At 42.5% G+C, this 22,412-nt stretch overlaps 1 long non-coding RNA gene across 6 annotated transcripts in view; it reads right to left on the reverse strand.

Annotated features, from left to right (window-relative positions):
- Nucleotides 1-15,440, reverse strand: part of LOC148002572 (uncharacterized) — an 82,514-nt gene extending 67,074 nt beyond the window's left edge. For 3 of the 6 annotated variants that reach the window (XR_015633382.1, XR_015633379.1, XR_015633384.1), the window contains exon 1: nt 15,144-15,286. This is a non-coding gene — a long non-coding RNA (uncharacterized LOC148002572). Of the gene's footprint in view, nt 1-15,143 lie in introns of all 6 variants that reach the window. The other 3 variants (XR_015633383.1, XR_015633381.1, XR_015633380.1) reach the window with 2 other exon arrangements.
- Between the last annotated feature and the right edge of the window lie 6,972 nt (nt 15,441-22,412).

Genomic DNA, 22,412 nt, shown 5'->3' on the forward strand with positions numbered 1-22,412 from the left:
TAGAACAAATGAAACTCAAGACGGATGATCAAAATGTGAATGCTTCACTCCTTCTTTAAAAGGGGAACAAAAATACTCTTGGCAGGGAATAGAGAGGCAAAGATTAAAACAGAGACTGAAGGAACACCCATTCAGAGCCTGCCCCACATGTGGCCCATACATATACAGCCACCCAATTAGACAAGATGGATGAAGCAAAGAAGTGCAGGCCGACAGGAGCCAGATGTAGATCTCTCCTGAGAGACACAGCCAGAATACAGCAAATACAGAGGCGAATGCCAGCAGCAAACCACTGAAATGAGAATAAGACCCCCGTTGAAGGAATCAGAGAAAGAACTGGAAGAGCTTGAAGGGGCTTGAGACCCCTTATGTCCAACAATGCCAAGCAACCAGAGCTTCCAGGGACTAAGCCACTACCCAAAGACTGTACGTGGACTGACCCTGGGCTCCAACCTCATAGGTAGCAATGAATACCCTAATAAGAGCACCAGTGGAAGGGGAAGCCCTCGGACCTGGTAAGACTGAATCCCCAGTGAACGTGATTGCTGGGGGAAGGGCGGTAATGGGGAGAGGATGGGGTGGGGAACAGCCATATAGAAGGGGAGGTGGAGGGCTTAGGGGGATGTTGACCCAGAAACCGGGAAAGGGAATAACATTCGAAATATAAATAAGAAATATTCAAGTTAATAAAGAAAAAAAGGAAAAAAAATAAAACCGAGACCCATAGAGGACAGTTTCCAGGTTTCCCAGAGCAACTCAAAGTTTCAGGAGGCAGAGCCTCCACCCAGCCTTCTTTATTGTTTTTGAAATGGGTTGTATGCAACCTAGATTGGCCTCAAAGTTGCTATGTGGTATGGGCTAACCTTGAACACTTGATCCTTCTGAATGCTGGAATAACAGTGTTTTAACACCACACCCAGAGTATAAGGATAGAAAACAGAGCTTCCTGTATGCTAGGCAAGTATTCTTCTAGCTGAGCACACCAGACACACACACACACACACACACACACACACACACACACACCTCCATAGCATAACAGATTGGCACCTGACTGCTTGGTGGGTGGCTGTCCCCATGTTCCCTAAAACACATGCAAATATGACAATACTGAGGCCCTGAATTTTTAGATCAGATTTTACCATCTCCATTATACTTCATATTTCCTAAGTATGTGTTTCATAACGAATTATTGAAAAAGTTAAGTAGTGACATGTTCTGAATCCTAAAACACAGACAGACTCTTTATTATGGAATGCCCGGCTTTGTGGGATATGTCACAGGCTTTAGCCACCACTTCTATTCCTTAATACAGTGTTGGAGGTAGCCATTGCCATTCAGATTTCACAAATGGCAAAAGTGCAAGTAGGGGATGGTAAACTTCCCTCCCTATCTGTGCTGGTAAACTACAGACAGGCAATCTGACCATCTGATTTCAAGCCATCATATATAAAGTATTACATCATCACATATTAAACACTGCTGGAGGAAACAAGGAATGATTGTCAAAGGAAGGGCAAACTTACAATCCCAGAAATCAAACAAAACAAAAATACTTGGACTCTTGCTTGTAGCCATCACGTGGCTGCAAAGCCATGGTGGGTATCAGATCTATTGAAATGAATTAAAGCCACACTGGGCAGTCACTCAATCTGCATAGGTATTCACACTGAGGTCAGGCCAACATCCTGTTTTTCATAATTTTTGATGAAGCTTACTCTGATCGTCATAATTTTTCATCAGCCCTTCCGGTAGTCACCCCTGAGTATCTAGCCCACCAAATCAATCATCCATTTTGACATGGCTCAGGAAGTTTAGCTAAGTGCAGTTCCTCACATTGCCCAACTATAAAAAGCTCTTGATTTGACTCACATAGCAAAACAAACTCCTTTTGCCAATAAGATATGCTATGAACTACACATGAATGTATGTAAATAAGGGTTGCACTTCCTGTGCTTTAGTCTGGGGTCCCCGAGCAAATGACAATCAAAGTCCCTTTGTTCTAAAAATAACATTAAAAAAGAAAAACTTTAGTGTCAAAGATAAAGGCAAGAAAAAGGGAAAAAATAAGATGTGAGTAATTCCCGAACTATAAAACTGAGACAATAAATTCTCAAGAGAACTAGAAACTCGCTTAGAGCCGACCTTGCCTGCAGAGACACTGCTGTTGTCAATGGCATCACTGCATTCACCTCTCCCACCCTCACCCAGAAACTGGGGCACTAGGTTGCAAAATCTCTAATCAGTTTCAAGCCCACTAAGACATATCTTCTCAGCCTATTCTGGGATACATTCCAAAAACTTTCCTAGTTACCCAATACACCACCTCTTTTCCATGTCTAGCCCCTCCTCTCCCACCTGATACCCATATCCCTCTGGCCTGTGGTGAGTAGGGTTGGTTCTAAGAGGAAAGTGAGGATATAAACAACTTCCCTAAGGACTCTATACCAGAGACAAGTAGGAAATTATGCATTATGCTGGCAGTTTTCCTCCTGTGGTCATATATATGTACATATATACATACATGCATACATACATACATACATATGTACATACATATGTGCATACATACATACATATATGCATATACATACATACATACATACATACAGACAGACAGACAGACACTGGAAGGTGCTGACTCTCTGGCAAGTGGGACATGAGATTCTGTCAGAAAACAGTACACATGAAGCCTCCCTGTGCCCTCTGCACTGGTGTGAAGGGATGTAGTGTCCTTGAACAAGAAAGCATTCATTCCTGTGTCTGAATGACCAGGCCAAGGTGATGTGTTGGCTGAAGCTTCAAGATAGCTCTTTCTCCCACCCCATCCCAAACTCCTGGGACAAGAACAAAAATGCTTTAGCTTAATTTTCAAGACTATGAACAAAGACGGATTGTTTGACTTTGTGCTATTGTAAACTACTGATATCCTTACTCAACACTTTAATAATCCAGTGCTGCATTTGGGAGTTATAGTTGAGACAGAAAAAAAAAGAAAAAGACGATGGAAAAAGAAATATTTAAAAATAAATTATTTTGTAAACCCCAAACTTAAAAAACATGAATTTATAACACTTACATAAGTTATAAATGTATTAAAAGAAAGTATAGGCTTGGAGAAGTGTGGCCCTGGCTTTTCATTCTGACTCCCTAAGCACTAGCTGAGTGATAGAGGACAAGGTAAACAATTAGCTTCATCATTGAAGTGTAGTAATGATACTGACCTCAGAAAGCCGCCAGAAGTTTTAAGACAGGATAGCAACGTAGTTTAAGGTCTGAGTAGTGACTGACTAGTAAAGGTAACTCTTGTATCCTTATAGAATCTATCAGTCCGAAAGAATTGTAAAGTTGTTGTTGTTGTTGTTGTTGTGCCTTTTCCACAAATCAACAAATTCCACAAATTACAGTATCATCACCACTTTCAACAAGTTTATGATCCAATTTGGAATTTAGGCTGTGTCACATGGACCAATACAAGAGCCCTCATTAAAGAACTGGGCTCAAAGTCTACTGTCCTCATCAGCTAGTCCAGAGTCGTCAGGCAGAGCACAGTCTGATTCTTACTGACGGGAGCTAATGAGACACCCAGGCTGGCTCAGATTTTGACTCAGGAGCTGTTCCGGACTCCTGGGATAAATGTAGGGAGATGTGATTCCGGAATCATAGAAGATTTGGGAGAAGGGGGATGGAGCAGAGATAAATTATTAAAATCATCTAGAGAAGTTAGGACTCATGTATTACCCAGAATTCAACTTATCCTGGAAACCATTAAGGGGCAATTCATGCCGACAGTTAGGACTTGATGTCCGAGATGGAAGTGACCTTTGTAAGTGAAGAAAATGACTCCCATTTCATGGCATTCAAAATACGAGTCTTCTCCCAACATTTTACCTAGAAGAAGTACAACGGAATGGATTTCTTCTGGGTTGTTTTTGCATTTTTTACATACAAGAAAAAGGATATATGGTATAGCAGCAATGACTTCATACTATTTCTCTTTACAACTTAAAATTGTCTGTGATTTCTGTTTCAGAACCTTTTTGCTAAAGAAAAGCAAAAGCACAACAAAACAGCCCAACCTCAGGAAATTAGGGTGGGGTATGGGAATGAAGCAAATACTTGCAAGAAAACATAACATTATCTTACTCCGATAATGTGAAACAACAAAACTGTATTCCCTTTTAAAGTCCTTACCTCTTGCTTAGGACTTGAAAATTGCCAGGTGGTGGTGGTGCAGGCCTTTAATCCCAGCACTCTGGGAGGGAGAGGTAGGGTGATCTCTGTGAGTTCCAGGCCAGCCTGGTCTACAGAGTGAGTTCCAGGATAGCCAAAGCTAAAACAGAGAAACCTTGTCTCAAAAACCACACACACACACACACACACACACACACACACACACACACACACACAGAGAGAGAGAGAGAGAGAGAGAGAGAGAGAGAGAGAGAGAGAGAGAGAGAGAGTTGACTCATCAAACTCAATTCATTCAGTTTCTCCTCAGCCAGCTCTCCCTCCTGGGGAGGGGCTGATTAATTGGCACAAAGGTGACACCAGGTGTAGGTCAACCTGGAGTTTTCCTTCCCTGTCAGAAGAAAAGAGGTCCTGTTAAGTTGTTTCTCTGTCTTCAAAGCCATTGACCCATAGAATGTCTCTATGTTGTCAACTAGATTTCTGGGGATATATTCTGAACTATAACAACAAATGGAGGATCTGACAAGTGAGAGATTCAGTTAACCTTTAACAAAGAGAAAAATTGAGACCACACGGAAGGGGTTGGAATTATTTAGGTATAAGATCACATGGAAGGGGTTGGAATTATTTAGGTATAAGACCACACGGAAGGGGTTGGAATTATTTAGGTATAAGATCACGTGGAAGGGAAATCAAAAGATAAAAGAGGAGTTAGTGCTAGGTTTTGGTAAAAATCAAATTTCATACATTTATAAGGCATAAAAATGGGAACAAAATTCCATTTGATTACTAATGGGTTTTGTTCGGACCTTCTGTGAATGGTATGTATACATAGAGTAGACCGAACGATTGAAAGAGTTATTTACAGTGACCAGCTCAGTTATGCTTTCCAATTTGAGCATTGCATTGTTCGCGTCGTAGGAATGTCTTCTTCAGTCTGTCAACCTTGAGTGGCTGGTTACCCTAAGTTGTTAGTCACTAATTAGGGTTTCACATGTTTTATTCCCCAGGAGTCTAATAACTTCTAGTGGGTTTTTTTTTTCATTAAAGAAAGAAATAGTTGAAGAGGATGAAGAGAAACCATGATGAACTATTATACTCAAGATAGAATTTGATTTTTTTTCTTTTTTTCAGTCTACAAGAAAAGTCAGGTGTAAACTTAATTAAAGAGATAGGGTGGTGGGGCACAGTGGAGTGATCCTTTAATCCCAGCACTTAGGAGGCAGAGGCAGGTGGATCTTGAGTTCAAGGCCAGCTTGGTCCTCAGAGTGAGTTCCAGGACAGAGAAAACCTATCTCTGAAACCAAAACATTTAAAAATAAATTAATTAGAGAGATAAGAGGGAGAAATCAATAAAAGTTAAGCAGAGAGGCTAAGAACAAGTTGAAAAAGGAGAATTAATGAGGAGAAAGTGTGTGTGTGTGTGTGTGTGTGTGTGTGTGTGTGTTACAACTGGAAGCACAATATCATTGTCAAATGAGTAGAAAGGACACCAGTAAACATCACGTGGTGTATACCAATATCAATATGATAAAGAATTTCTAGAACCCAAAGTGTCAATAGTGCTAAGATTAATAAATTCTGACCCAAAGGAGGGGAATCAGTAAAGTGCAAACAGGAAGATTAGGTTATATCATCTTATTTCCCCTTACCACAATTATTCAATGATATTGAAAAATAAAACAATTTTCAAGTGTACAGATTGTCTTATTATCACACAAATATAATGCTAGGAGAACATAACAAAAAGCAGAACTCAGGTACCAATATATTGTATCAATCTGCCCAAGGTCTATGATTAATGAATCTGACAGAAGAAAATAATACTTCTAAGGTTTTCTGTCTTTAGTATAAAAGGGGGTGTCCCAACTCAAAAGCTATAAAAAAAAAAAACTTACTGCCGAATAGAAATTAAAACAATTAGGGAAAACAAAAGTCATCTCATGGTCACTGCAATCCACTGATTCGTTCACTCTGCAAGGATAATCTGTCTCCAGGTCAGGATTCTTGAAGAATCTGGTTATGAAGATGAACAGACATGCTACACTGAAGCACAAACAGGGCCTTGGATAAAGGCAAGCACTGAGCCCTCAAGAGTATACCATGGAGACCTATTCTGCTTGAAGGTGTCTCAGAACAGATAAAAATCCCCTAAAATCACCTTCAAACTGAATAGCTGGTGGGTATGAAAGATCCATCAGAGAAAGTCAAGATAAGGATGATCCAGGCCAAGCTCACTGAAGGACCCAGAGTCCTTCTCCCACATTCTCACTACTGCTCTCTCCTAACTCAGAGTTTAGTCCACAAGCCCCTCTCTCCTTCTGGGTCTCAGCATATATCATTCAGGCCTAAGAGGTGCCTCCTCCCTTGCGCTATGCATAGTTCATGCCATTTGATAGTTGCCTATAATTTTGTAGTGGCAACTCGCTGATTATTACTTGGACATTTGCCATATGTATCATAAACATTGTAAGACATGGAACAGATCTACATTGCTTAACAACCACAAAGACTTGACGGCTAAAGTCATTGCCCCAAGGCATGAAGTCTAAATGCTGCTGAGCTAAGAATACTAAAATAAAAGTGTTCTACCCCACCCTGGTGATTGAGGTCTGCAATCCCAGCTCTTCAGAAGGGTGGGGCAGGGTGATACAACTTGGACCCTGTCTTGAAATAAGTTCAATTAAGGCTAGAAATAAGGTGATACTTTAGTGGGAGAGTACTTGCCTAGGATGTGCCAGGCTCTATATCCAAACTCTAATATCAAAAACACTAGACACACACACACACACACACACACACACACACACACACACACACACACAAATGTTGCTGGGCACCAACAACCAATAGAAGTTTATGTGGATAGAAAAAATGTAGTACTCTGCTAAAGAGGTAGTTTTAGAAGGAAGCATCTTAAATCAGTGTCCTTTCTCTGATATTAGGAGAAAGCATACATTTGCTATTTAGCACTAATTAAACCTGGAACAAACATGTATATGGCTGTAAACATCAGATAAAACGCTCGCAGGTAATTGACATTAACGGTTATATTTCTTGCTTTCTTGGATTATTTCACCCTCTGTAACAGTAATCTATTCGTATGCTTCTGCTTTTAACTTTACAATAAAACAAGTTTTATTGGGTCCAAATGATGTGCTCATGTGAGCTAGGTAGGTAGACAGGGTTCACCCTGGCTGGCATGTTTGGTCCTACCTCCTGCAGGACACCTGGGTTGGGAGTGGGGAATCTAGAGAGGAATTTACTACTCTGAGAAAGAAGACATGAGTCTGTTTAGTGGTCATGGAATCTTTATTAATGGCTGAGCATCTAATGGTTTTTATTAGGATGACCACAGGATTCTGGAATCATGGGAAATCATCATCTTCAAGTACATCTTCATATTAGCACCTTGTCTAATTCTTTTTTCTTGAACACAAACATGCTACTGTTTATTTATTGTTGCTTTACTTATCATTTGATGTAGAGTTAAGCATCCTTCCCCCAATCACTTTTAAAACTGCATTTTTTAAAGAATATGAAAATGTTCCCAACTGCTTATTCTATCTGATGAAGTGAAGACAGGCATATTATTTATGATCTTCCATATTTGAAACCAAAGCAATAAATCTTAAAATGTTTATATTGGGAGGCTGAAGTAAAAAAATCATGAGGTTGGGACCAGCCTGGGCTATGTACTATAATAATAAGCTCATTATACCTTAAAATAATATATTTTAAAATAGCTATCTTTTCTAAAACAAATACAAGTGAGAAAAGTAGCATTTATTTATGCTTATAAATCTCTTTAATATTCAGGTTAACAGACAGATGAGGTCTCATATTTGCTCATTGAGTTAACTTACTGGTTAACCGTACTGTTCTGGTTAAGACGTAAGAGGAAGTTCTAGTTTCACACAGATTAGTAATCAAACAAGACAGTCATTGTGGTTTCCTCTTGAGATAATAGCATATTCGTCCATGGCACTGCATCAAGACTATGTAAAGAGTAGTTGCAGTATAGGGCCAGAACGTGCTATCAAAGACCTATAACTCACACTTCATATCACATTTTTACAGTCTCTCTCTCTCTCTCTCTCTCTCTCTCTCTCTCTCTCTCTCTCTCTGTGTGTGTGTGTGTGTGTGTATGTGTCTGTCTGTCTGTCTGTCTGTCTTTCTCTGCCTCTGCCTCTGTCTCTGTCTCTCTCTGTATATGTGCGTGTGTGTCTGTTTCTCTCTGTGTGTCTCTGTTTCTCGGTCTCTCTCTCTGTGTCTGTTTGTCTGTCTCTGCCTCTGTCTCTCTGTCTCTGTCTCTCCCCATCTTTCTGTCTCTGTCTTACTCTGTCTCTCTCTGTGTGTGTGAGTGTATGTGTGCGTATGTGTGTCTGTTTCTCTCTCTGTGTGTCTCTCTGTGTATCTCTCTGTCTCTGTTTCTCTCTGTCTCTGCCTCTCTCTCTCTCTCTTTCTCTCTCTCTCCCTCTCCCTCTCCCTCTCTCTCACCCTCTCTTGTTTCACACATATACAGGAGAGGATAAAAGCTATTGAAGGAAAGAGGGAGCAACTATTCCTCAATTTGTAAATAGAGCAAACGAGGCTTTCCAAAAACTCACATCTCTGACCTTGACAAGAACACACAATAAATGTCTTGCATCCAGAACAGAACATACAGTCTGCAACCCCCATCTAACACCCATTCTTACAGACGTGGTGAATGCTAGGATATTTATGACATAAATTTCAAGTTGTCTCTAAGGAAAATAGGATTTAGATATTATGCTAAGTGAATTACCTAAGACCACACTATGGACTTATGACTTTAATGTTCCACATTTACACAGAAGTCTTCAACACAATTCTCATCTAAGAATAAGAATACCATTTCTTTGCTCATTTATATTAGGAATAAAATGTAGACAGGGAGGTATTTCATTTTCTTAAAATAAAATACCAGTCATTTAATGAAAATTTTTATTTTTGTAAGTACATGATCTATGTGAGGTGGTGGCTGCACACACCTTTAATCCCATCATTAAGGAGGCAGAAGCAGGAGAATCACTAAGTTCAAGGCCAGCCTGGTCCAGGATGGCCGGGGCTACACAGAGAAAATTTCTCAAAAACCAAAACCAAACAAAAATAGCACACGATCCTGCACACAGACACTGGAATATGAATATGTTAATTCCTAGTTTTTATGTTAACGACTTAAAAACAGTGCAATATTTTACTCAAGAGTTAGTGATGAATCAAAATTTTAGGAATCTAAAACAGGCAAGAGTTTCACATAGTCCGAGCCTTGTAGTTTGCTTTCCCTGGTATAGTGAACACTTGCTTACAATGATCAAAGTAGTTTCTTGGCCCGTCACTCTAAAAATATTACGTTCTCTCCAAACAGAAAACCCTACCTTCACAGAAAGAGTGAAGCCTAGAGTCTCATCTTTAGTCAATCTAATGTAGAATCTTAGATAAATTCGTTAAGCTTTGACCATCTGTTCTCCCATAAGATGATTGGTAGGAAACTGATAGCTTGATAACTATGTTTGGTAGGAAACTGATAGCTTGATAACTGGGCTACATTCTGAGAAACATGTTGTTAGGTGATTTATAAGAAGAGACCATCACAGATTATGACAAACTGCATGGCCAAGCCTACAACAAACACATCTAGACCAAATGGTACTGAGTATTGTCCCCAGGTTACCACAAGTATACAGTGTCACCCTATGAACTAGTGTCACCATAGCAACTAGAACACAACAATAAGAGTTTCTGTACTTAACACACCTAAACTTACAGAATGCACAGTAAAAATATGGTGCCAGGTACTGGCTAGGGTTCTTGCTGTGAACACAGTAAGCAGGTCTGAAAGATGTTCTGAATGGTTCACATGAAAGTGAAGCCTAAGGCAATATTATGGGTCGCTGCAAACTTTATAAACACCAAGTCTATAAAAAAAAGTTTTTCCTAATTATAAATCATAGTGTATTATTACACTTAAACATATTACACTTTTTTACTTCCTTGTATTAACACTTAGTTTAAAATACAAGCATAGGGCTGGTGACACAGCTCAATGATTAGCGTTTGCCCTGCACCCCTGATGTGGAGAAGGGTGAGTCCCTGGTGTTCAGTTGCAAACCAGACTAGCTTACTTGGCAAGCTCAAAACCAGTATAGACCCAGACTCAGAAAGAAAAGAGAAGGTTGTCCTTGACCTGCCAAAGCACATCCCTCTTCCTCTTCTTCCCCTTCCTCTCCCTCCTCCTTCTTTCTCTTCCTCCTCTTTTATCTACTGAGGACCACACCCAAGGCTTCACACATCCTAGGGTAAACCCCAACTCGTTTACAAAGTTGAGATAGCTTGCTAGGTTTACAAGTTTCCTGCCTCAGACTCCCGAGTACTAGGTACTGCACTTGGTATGATAGATGTGCTATATTTCTGGATGTCTGACAGTGTAATAGGTTGGGTCATACCAGCATTGACATGAACACAGGAGTAAATACAATCTCCATGGTGTCACAATGGCTGTGATGCTGCAAAACCATAGGAAAAACTTCAACTCTGTACAGTAATTTATAGTACTACCATCCATCACATATGTGGACTATTATAGACTGAATTATATGTCATCACACACATATGATATATAACTGTAGGATATAAAGCAGTGTTGCTGTTAGGGACATATGCTAGGTATAATGTAGCTATTAGAACTTGTTTTATTCCTGTGGCCTCTGAGGGTAATAGGCAAAATGTTGTGCATGAATAATATAAATATTTGTCAATTAATTATAGTATTGACAACCATCTAGTTACATTCACTACCGTTTACTATAGCCACAAATCCATGTCTCATTTTACTCACAGTCACAGGCTACAAGGTTATATTTTTCTTTCTCCATTTAGAGATTTCTTCTTCAAAGATGGCTTTGGTCTTGCACCTCAGATCTCTTCGTACATATGCCAGTGCATAGTTTTGTGTATATATATCCAGCTACAAAATAGAAGTAGCTTTGTCGATTCAAAAACAGTTGTTAACCACACGGGTAGCATTTGCATGTGAATTGTACAAGAACAAGCCGACAAAGTTTCTCTCCTTTGAGTGGGAGGATAGATGGGTTTTGAGGTCTTCAGTTGTTGACAACTGTATTAGTTACTTGTATGGTTGCTGTGATAAAACACCATGACCAAAGCAACTTATAGAAGAAGGAGTTTATTTTGGCTGACTGTTCCTGAAGGCCAGAGTCCTTAATAGTAGGGACAGCATGGCAACAGGAAGCAGAGATGGAGGCTGGAGCAGGTTGCTGAGAGCTCGTAGTATACGAGAGAGAGAGAGAGAGAGAGAGAGAGAGAGAGAGAGAGAGAGAGAGAGAGAGAGAGAACGCGTCTTTAAGAGCCTCTGGTGACACACTTCCTCCAATAAGAACATGTCTCCTGAACCTCATCATCTGTACCAACTGGAAACCAGCCATTCAAACAAATGAGCCTACGAGGAGCATTTACGTTAAAACAATGTTGTAACCTTACCTCATTTCAACATAGGGCTTATCAGTGCATGAGATGGAAAGGACAAACATGAAAAGGTCACAGAATCTTAGGCCCAAGGAATGACCATTTATGGTAGTCCAGGAAGAGTCCCTACACAAGGAGAGAAAGGCATTTATTTGCCCCAGGGCCCAGCTAGTTTGAAACCCTGTAGGAATTTGACCCCAGGCCTCTGATACTGTAACCCAGGAGTCTCATTTTACTCTTGTCCTCGGGAATCTCAGCAAAGCAGGGCTCAGGGGGTGGAGAACTGCTCATAGCATCCTGCTGCCCTTATTCTTATTCAACATAAAGGGTGTTGAACATTTTATTATCTGAATGATGAAACATTGACCTTAAATTCTGTTAATGCAAGAACCCCACTTTCCGCTTCCATTCAGAGATAATCAAGAATTTGGAAGAGTAAGCAGCCTCTCGCTCATCCACAAGTAACATGTCTCTTAATAAACATTGCCTGAAAACAACTCCTCCTTCAGTGACGATACCAAAGCAAACGATAGGTTTGTTGCTGTTGTTGTTTTGTTGTTGTTGTTGTTGTTGTTGTTGTTTAATATGTGTGTGTGTGTGTGTGTGTGTGTGTGATGTTGATTTGGGAGTAGTCAGTTATGGTGGAATGAAGAATTTTATAGTTTAGTTCAGGGTGGTTGCGAAGGATATCATTGGCCCTTCTCCCACCCAGGTTTTTGTGGGAAGTTAGAAGCAAATGGAGTTGTCAGTTGCTGGTAGCCATCTCCAGGCAGGATGGAGGGGTTTGAGTGTTTGTTCTCCAGTTAGTCTCTTCTCAGCTGAAATCTTCTCAAACAACTCACTAACTTCCCGCATGGTTTCCCTTAACAACATGACTTTCTTCTGATAGGGTAAGAGCTAAGCTTGGGTCTCCAGGAAAAAGACTATTTAAATACACCACCACCACCACCACCACCACCACACACACACACACACACACACACACACACACACACACACACACACACACGGGTTGAAAGTACTGAAATCTGCATAGGGCGAACCAAGATCAAGTTTTCAGCACAAAGGGAATTTGCCCCAGAGGGATAAAGGGCTGGAAATGGGAGAGAAAGACAGGAGGCAGAGGATGAGGGAGAAGGGGAAAGGAAAAAAGGAGAGGGGAGAAAGAATATTTGTCCCAGAGAGACAAAGGACAGCCTCTGCATAGAGAGGACACAGACACAATCCATAGGCAATTGGCAGTTTATAAGAGGAAAAGGGGAAGCCCTGTGATAGGATAAGTCGGTTTACTTTGATTGGGCAATTAGGGTATCCAACGGAGGGCTTTTGCGCTTCCTAGGCAAGCGCTCTACCACTGAGCTAAATCCCCAACCCTGGTTGTTGGATTTTAATACTTTGATAGCTGGTCCTTGGTGGTCAGCCTTAGGAAGAAGTGGCCAAATAAGGGAGTAGACCTTGTGGCTTGCTTTAGGAACTGGATCTATGGTTTAACAAGGAAGAAGAAAAGGACGAGAGCCAGGCCTGCCAGGTCCTGTTTGACTTGCTTGGGTTTGGGAGAGCTCTTCAGAGTTTCTCCGTGTACCCCTGCCTGTCCTAGAACTCACTCTGTAGACAAGGTTGGCCTCAAACTCAGAGATCTGCCTGCTTCTGAGAGAAAAGGTGTGCACCACCAGGACCCAGCCAATAGCTTCTACTTTAAAGAGAATTTAAGTGGGGAAGGAGCAGACCCAAGCTCTAAAACTAGGATTGAGACGCACAATTTCCTGTAAACAGGAGATTTACAACTTCCCAGCTGATAAGTGTCTTTTCTGCCCTTGTTGAAAAATGTTGTAGTCCTGCTCACCAATTTAAGAGCCCTCCCCCCCCAACCCGCCTCCCCCCACTCCCTGCCTGCTCTCACAGCTCTTTCCCTAAAGGCCTGAGCTATGGCTGTGAGGACTGGGCAGCTTGGTCTTGGCTCTGTTTTGATCAGAACTGTAATTTCGTTACAGCCCACACATCAGATCACAGTTCACAAAAGTCCCATCTCAGTTCATCCTCAGAGCTATCCATGAGGAGACTGCATCAGTGTCATTGTTTCCCCAACAAGGGGAAAAACTTGGGCTCTCTGTTGAAGTCGTCTGAATTCAAGACAGCCTGTGATTCTGATCGTGCGCGCCTTAGGGCAAATAACCTGTGTTCAGAAGTCTCTGAAAAAGCCAGAGTTTAAATCTGTGTAGTAATCCTCCGCCTTTTTCTGTTTGGCAGAGTCCTTCCCCATGTGAGATCTGATTAATCAGTGCCATTGTCTCCTCAGAACACTTAGTTCTTGTAGCTGGTTCAGCATGAAACAAACTGTGTGAAAACGGGTTGATCTCACAGCTCCTGACTACATGGGAAGTAAACTGGTGCTAAAGGCCCTCTCTCTTCTTAACTTAATCCATCCTGGTTGTTTGTTTCACTGACCTATAAATAGCAAGGCTTCCCTTATCATTTAGGCTCAAATTAAGCCTTCCTTCCCCATGGAAACTCAGTTGGCACCACTCCCTGCCAAGTCTCCCTATTTCAGCCTCTGGCATAAGGCACAACGATCCCAGAGCAGTTGTGACTCTCAGAGCTGGATTAATGAAGCGCAGATTAAGTGTTTTTCTGGGGCACCAGAGAAACGGAGGCACTACGTATTTTTGGAGAAGTTAACAAATTATTATTTTTCAACTACAGGAGGAATTATTTGGGGGCACAAGAGGGTCTTGTTACTCTATCACTTACATCTAGGGTTGGTTTTTATTTCATCTTCTTTTGTCTTTTGGAACTGTTGGGAATTGAACCTAAGACTTTGTATATGCTAGGCTAGTGCTACTCTACTGACATATAGCCACAATGTACCATTTTCTATTTTATTATTATTATTATTACTCTAAAAGAGAGTCGTGGTCCCCCTGGGGACCACTGAACTCACTCTGTAGACCAGGAAGTGTTCAGGCTTGTCATTTTCCTACCCTGGCTTTCCGAGAAGCTGGGATTACACGCAGGCAGGCACCACTAGGTCTGGTGGATTGGGGCTATTTTTATGTAGAATTACATATGGGTATGAATTCCTTTATGCTTGACTTGGAGTCTCTGAAAGTTTTAATTTATCACTCTGCATAGTATCTCTTTACCAATACGTCCATGTTTTTCTGAAACATTTTAATAACAAGTAGGACATCTATTATACTCAGTTCTATTTTAGGGAATTAAAAAAACTGCAGAAACATGAGAGAGAGAGAGAGAGAGAGAGAGAGAGAGAGAGAGAGAGAGAGAGACTATCCTCTTAAAATCTTCCCCAAATTTCAGAATGTCACTAGATATATTCAATGATTAAGTTGAAATTCCAAAGAACATGTCTGTCTCAGCTAGTGTTTCTATTGCTATGATGAAAACTGTGACCAAAAGCAACTTGGGGAGGAGGGGGTTTCTTTTACCTTATACTTCCCATCACAGACCATCATCAAAAGCAGTGTGGGCAGGACTAAAGCAGGGCTGGCATCTGGAAGAACTCTGATGCAGGGTCTATGGAGGACTGCTGCTTACTGGCTCGCTCCACATAGCCTTGCTCCCTTCTTATAGCTTCCAAGTCCACCAGCCCAGGGGTGGCATTACCCACAACTCATTGGGCCCTCCCCATCAGTCACTAATTAATGTCCCAGAGGCTTGTCTACAGCCCGATCTTAGGGAGGCGTCTTTTTCCCCCTTCTTCTCTGACAGCTCTAGCTTGAGTCAAGTTGAAATAAAACTAGACAGTACAATGTTCCTCTGTACTAGTAAATAATTTACTCTCCATATTTTCATTAGGACAAGACCTTTACCATGGCAAAACCCACTTCCTTGTTGTGCTTAGAAAACCTGGGTACTGAAGGAGACAATCTGTGAGACCAGAATTGCTTGAGTATTAGGTAATAAATAGTCAGAGACGCTGTTGTCCTGAGGATCTGGAGAACCAAACAGTTCAATGTTGTATGGAATCTCTTTTCCTCTGATGAAAGTGATTTTTCATTTATCAACAAAAGACAACTTACACTTTTCAAATAATGACCTCATCCTCCTCCTGCTCCTGCTCCTGCTCCTGCTCCTCCTCCTGCTCCCCCTCCTCCTGCTCCTCCTCCTCCTCCTGCTCCTGCTCCTCCTCCTGCTCCTGCTCCTCCTCCTCCTGCTCCTGCTCCTCCTCCTGCTCCTCCTCCTCCTGCTCCTGCTCCTCCTCCTGCTCCTCCTCCTGCTCCTCCTCCTGCTCCTGCTCCTCCTCCTCCTGCTCCTCCTCCTCCTGCTCCTCCTCCTGCTCCTCCTCCTCCTGCTCCTCCTCCTCCTGCTCCTCCTCCTCCTGCTCCTCCTCCTCCTCCTGCTCCTGCTCCTCTTCCTCCTGCTCCTCCTCCTCCTGCTCCTCCTCCTCCTGCTCCTCCTCCTCCTCCTGCTCCTCCTCCTCCTGCTCCTGCTCCTCCTCCTCCTGCTCCTCCTCCTGCTCCTCCTCCTCCTGCTCCTGCTCCTCCTTCTCTTCCTCCTCCTCCTGCTCCTCCTCCTCCTCCTGCTCCTGCTCCTCCTCCTCCTGCCCCTCCTCCTCCTCCTGCTCCTCCTCCTCCTGCTCCTCCTCCTGCTCCTCCTCCTGCTCCTGTTCCTGCTCCTCTCCTCCTCCTGCTCCTCCTCCTGCTCCTCCTCCTCCTGCTCCTCCTCCTGCTCCTCCTTCTCTTCCTCCTGCTCCTGTTCCTGCTCCTCTCCTCCTCCTGCTCCTCCTCCTCCTGCTCCTGCTCCTGCTTCTCCTCCTGCTCCTCCTCTTCCTCCTCCTCCTCCTCCTGCTCCTGCTTCTGCTCCTCCTCCTCCTCCTGCTCCTGCTCCTGCTCCTCCTCCTGCTCCTGCTCCTCCTCCTGCTCCTGCTCCTCCTCTTCCTCCTGCTCCTGCTCCTGCTCCTCCTCCTCCTCCTGCTCCTGCTCCTCCTCCTCCTGCTCCTCCTCCTTTTTTCTGGGCTTTCAATTTGTGCTATACTAATGGGTCAGGACAAGACGGTGCAGAGGTATCTCCATCTTGTATTCCTGCTGAAGCCATTTCCGGGTTTAACTAGAATCTGAGCTCCAGGATGAAGAATCCCATGGAAAGCTACAGAACTCATTCTAAGAATCAAAAGTCAGGATGGTCTAGCCAACTTATCTTAGCCTTTGTTGAAACTGCTTGTTTGTGGGGCACCTCCTCCAGCCAACTGGCCAACACAGTTGCCTGTTTGTGCGGACCCCCCCCCCCCCCGCCCCGTCCTGCTGGCTCCGCTTGTCTTAGCGTCTGTTAAACCGTTTGGTGCTATCTGCTTACTCTCGAAGCCCCCCTGCAGCTGCAGAGAGAGATACCTGAACAAGGTCTTTACCCTTGAAAAACATGGTGTTCTGGACACTGAGGGTCACAGCTGGGTCCCCAAACACTTGGGTGTGGTCCCAGCTAGCTGGAATAAAGACTTGTAACTGGCTCTACAATGTGTCTGAATGGTCGTTGCTGGTGAGCTTCCCAAAATAATAAGCTAGCATTTAATTTCTTACACTGTTCATTTGGAAGGTATTTGGTTGTGTGTCCATAGCTACTTTCTGGTTCACCTTTGATCTCAACTTGTACACTAGCTCTAGCTGCTTTTGTTGTTCTTTCTGTTTGTTTGGTCATTTCCTGCTTCTCTCCTTGTGCTACAGTTTGGATCTTGAATATCCTCCAAAGGCCCATGTATCGAAAGCCTGGAAACCATCCCATGCTGCTATTTGGAGATGTAAAGGCCTTTGGAAGTGCAACCTGATAGAAGGTAGTTAGGTAGTCAGGTCACCTGGGTGTGCCTATTGGCAGGATATTAGGACTCATGCCTCTCTCTCTCTCTCTCTCTCTCTCTCTCTCTCTCTCTCTCTCTCTCTCTCTCTCTCCCCCCCCCACCCCCCATTCCTTGCTGCAGCAAAATGAGCAGTTTCCTCTGCCATGGACTTCTGAAATGTTATACTTATTCTGGGATCACAGGACCTAAGTAAAGTGGCCACCAAAATAGACCATACATTGAAACATCTGAAACCATGAGACAAAAAGGCAACCTTTCCCTCATTTAAAATGATCCCCTTGGTTATTTTGTCACCATGAAGAAAATCTTACCTGCCTTCAGTGTGATTTTCAGTCCACGTGGACCGTGGAGTAGTCCTTTAGAAAGAAGTTAGATTGTTGCACTTGTTACTTCAAATTCTTTAATTTCATTCAATTTAGAATAATCCAGACTTCTGAGCCTTATCTTCAAGGCCTCATGGGGCTCATGATCTAGCTTTTTCTTCTCCTTCTACCTTCACTCAAATAAGGACTCGTTTTGTTATACTGCCTCAAATGGCAGGCTCCAGGTAAAGCCATCTGTTGCCTTTCCTTGATGCAAAGCGTCTGGGAAGCTTGCATGAACCAGTCACTTCCATGCCTGATTGTCCAGCAGATCTAGGAGTTGAGTTTATATTTTAAAATCTTCTAAGAGTTTGTCTAAATCAGGTGGGGTAAGTCAAGCAGACATAAAGTGACTGCCATGAAAAGGAAGAATTTTTTGTACTTGAATGTCTCTTAAAACAAGGCACATGCCACTGAGGGTCACATGGGGAAAAACGAGGTCATTCATTCAGAACAGGAGACAGGAGTCATATGGTTTCTGAGAAACCAGTGAGGCAAGGAAAAGAGAGAGAGAGAGAGAGAGAGAGAGAGAGAGAGAGAGAGAGAGAGAGAGAGAGAAACTAGTTAAGGATTGGCTAATTTGAATATTTCCCTAGTAGGCCCTGCAATATAGGGAGAGTGTCCTAACCTGTCTGGTACTTGGCCCTGGGGCTGTTAAGGCAGGGGACTCTTAGCCTGAAGTGTCAGAGTTCAGTTAGGGCTTATGCGGTAGATGAGTTAATTCTGCATATGAGCAGTATTCTCTCTGTACCCAGGAATGAGATAACACTGGAAGAGAACTCTCAGAAGGCAAAGCATCAGGAACATAGAAGATGACTTTTGACAGTTTCATAGTAGAGCTCCATAGACACCATGAAACAACAAATCCAAACTTCCGCCTAGAGAGACAAGCACGCCACATCTCCGTCTCTGACTTTGTAATTGAAGTTTGGCTTGACATTTTTTTTTCCCCTCTGGACTTGGGAAAGGATGGAATTTTCTTATTCCCATTTTTACTTTTTATTTTATTTTGTTCTTTTCAAGACAGGGTTTTACTGTGCAACCCTGGCTGTCCTGGATCTCATTCTGAGTATCAGGCTGGCCTGATACTTAACAGAGCTCCTCCTGCCTCTGTCTCTTGAGATCTATGACTAAAGGTGTGTGACACCACTTATTCTGTTTTTTAAAGGGAAAACAAAAACCAAAAAAACCTATATCATTCTTAACCAATAGTTCTCAATGAAAATTGTCAAGAATGTGGCTCCCCACTCACACGAAGACTGACATTGGCCCTTTATATTCTTTGAAGTGAATCTTGAATGTCATTGCTCATTAGAGGACTTGTCCCTCTAAAGTCTAAATAGTCCTGTGTCGTTCTAACAACCTAATTCAACTGAGGGGGAGATGCAGCAGCTACAAAAGACAGTGGATTAGGAGGAGGCTTCTGTGGAATATTTGGAGCAAGACGCTTGGAAGCGGAAGACAGTTCTGTCTCCCACAGAAGGGAAGAAAGAACACGGTGCGATCTTTACCTGCAGCTGCCATTGCTTTGCTATTGTCTCATCTTCCTCCTTGGTTAAGTTTTTACAATACCAAAACAGAGAGAAAGTAGGTTACCAACACATATCAAGACACACAAGCATTTACTAAAGTGCTTGAAAATACGAAGAGCCAAAGAGTCTCAGAGATGTAGAAGTTCTGTGAGTTAGAAGATAGATTGCTTATAGAGAAACTAATTCTGTAAAGTAGTTACATAGTAAACACAGCCAACTTGTTCTATCACTAGACACCATGTGGGATGAATTATAATGGATGACTTGTAGACAATTCAATATTTTGATCTAATGTGTGTGTGTGTGTGTGTGTGTGTGTGTGTGTGAGAGAGAGAGAGAGAGAGAGAGAGAGAGAGAGAGAGAGAGAGAGAGAGAGAGAGAGAGAGAGATCATCTTCTAGAAGCTCTCACCTAGAAATCAGGCCAGGAATCTAAAGCCAGTATTTTAATCAGAACATAGACACCATGGTTATTTTCTGGTAAGAACTTGAATGGCAGGGGTTCCACGATACCAGTTGCATATGGAAGCTAGTTGGGGAGCTATCAAAAGGAACAAACCATATGACTGACCTTAGGATTAAAATGCATCTGAATATGTTGTATGTTAATGTACTAACAGGTGATATTATGACTCTAGGATTTCATAATATAGCAGCCCGTTCATATCAGCTAAGGTCCAGATCTCTGCCTTCTTGCCCAGCATCCCTCAGAGGTTGGTTTATCTTCAGGCGATCCCTGACTGTCTCAAGATGGATGCCATTGCAACATCTTAGCCATCAGTGAAACACAAATCAAAACCTGATCTCTCCCCATCCAGAAAGTCAGAATGGTTATCAATCCTGAAACAAAAATGATATGAAGATGAGATGGGATATTCAATATACTTCTGGTGAGAATTTAAATTACCATTGCATTCCTGGGCAGAAGTGGTGCACCCACTCCCAACACTTGGGAGGCAGAGGCAAGTGGTTTCTGAGTTTGAGGCCAATCTGGTCTATGAAACAAATTCCAGGATAGCCAGGGCCATCTCTCTCAGAAAAACTCTGTCTCAAAAAATTCCGTAGTAATAGTAGTAGTAGTAGTAGTAGTAGTAGTAGTAGTAGTAGTAGTAGCAGCAGCAGCAGCAATAGCAGCAGGAGTAGTAGTAGTAGTAGTAGTAGTAGTAGTAATGTCTACGGAATTCACATGGTGGTTCCTCAAAATACTGAGAAGAGAACTAATAAATGACCATTTACTCTACTTCTGACATCCAGGCAAAGGAACCAAGGCAGCATGGAATAGAGATAATTGCATACTGTGCTTGCACTATTCAGAATAGCCAGCCATGGATTCACCCAAATGCCCATTATGAAGAAGTGCATGCTGACAGGAGCCTGATATAACCATCTCCTGAGAGGCTCTGCCAGAGCCTGACAAATATAGAGGTAGACTCTCACAGCCAACCATTAAACTGAGAACGGGGTTCCCATTGGAGGAGTTAGAGAAAGGATTGAAGGGGCTGAAGTGGTTTGCAACCCCATGAGAACAACAATATCAATCAACCAGAGCTCTGGGGACTAAACCACTATCCAAAGAGTACACATGGACAGACCCATGGCTCCAGCTGCATATGTAGTAGAGGATGGCCTTGTTGGGCACCAATCGAAGGAGAAGCCCTTGGTCCTGCCAAGGCTTGACCTCCCAGAGTAAGGGAATGTCAGAGCAGGGAAGTGGGAAGGGGTGTGTGGATGGGTGGGGAAGGGGGAGGGGGTTTATGGATGGGAAACCAGGAAAGGGGATAACATTTGAAATGTAAATAAAAAATATCCAATAAAAAAGAAAATGCAGCATATGGAATAGAATATGGGAAAATGGAATAGATGAGGACGAGGGGAATGAAGAGTGAATGTGATCAAAGAATATAATATACATACATGAAAATAACACACAAAAATCCATTCTTTTATAGTTAAAAGATTCTGATTTCAAAGAGAAGGGAGTCTGGTATGATAGCATAGGCCTGTAATTCCGGAACTTGGAAGGCTGATCTGTGAAGACCTTGAGTTAAAGCAACCTAGCTACATGTAGAGTCCCAGGCCAGCCCGAGTTATATATATCCAGAGCTCAAAAGACTGGGTAGAGTGGGAGCTAGTTATATAGAGACAGACCACTTATGCAGCATGCAGTAAGCAATAGCACATATATGAATGAATGAATGAATGAATGAATGAATGAATGAATGAAAAAATGCTACACCCAGGCATTAAATCCTTGGCCACTGACATCTCACACCTGGAAAAGAGAGGGCACCTGACTTCCTGTTTGTGATGTTTATTTAGATATAGATCTCCACTGTATGGTGCAAGCTAGCCTCTGAAGCTCACAGCCCACAGCTCTCAGCTTTCTAGAACACTGGAATCAGAGCCCTTCCTACACTAGACCCGATTTATCTTTTTAAGAGGTGAGAAAAATATTTCCCAAATGTTTTCCTTTCCAAGTCCATTGACAGTTGTTCCATGTGTCCTTCAGCGACGACAAAGGCAGTGGTTGCCATAGGATAGCTCAAGTTGGTGCTGATCTACACATCAGGCCTGGAGAAAAATCCAGGCCGCCTTAAAGTTTATGTGTCAAGGATCTCTGGAGCCAATAGTTTCGTATTGACAAAAATGAAGGTAGTTTGCTTTGGTCAGCAACCTATACAAGGAAGAACCCATGTTTTTTTGCTAGAAAAAAAAATTAAAACACATATATGAAAAATGTTTCCGAAAGATGTCTGTATCCTAGCCCACAGAAGTGATGAATACATTACCTTACACAGCAAAAGGACTTTTGCAGAAGTGATTGAAGTTTAAGACCTTGGAATGGGACAATTACCTGGGTGGATAATGTAATCACAAAGTCCTCTTAGGAGAAATAGGAGTTGACCTCAGTGACAGAGACATGAAGGTACTGTGCTTCTGGCTTTGAGGGTATAAAAAGGTGTGTCCTAAGGGCACACGCATCTCGGTAGCCTCCAGACGAGCAATTGTAACCT

Source organism: Rattus norvegicus, chromosome 11 (genome assembly GCF_021556685.1).
Source record: "Rattus norvegicus strain SHRSP/BbbUtx chromosome 11, alternate assembly SHRSP_T2T, whole genome shotgun sequence".
NCBI classification, from domain to species: Eukaryota; Metazoa; Chordata; class Mammalia; order Rodentia; family Muridae; genus Rattus; species Rattus norvegicus.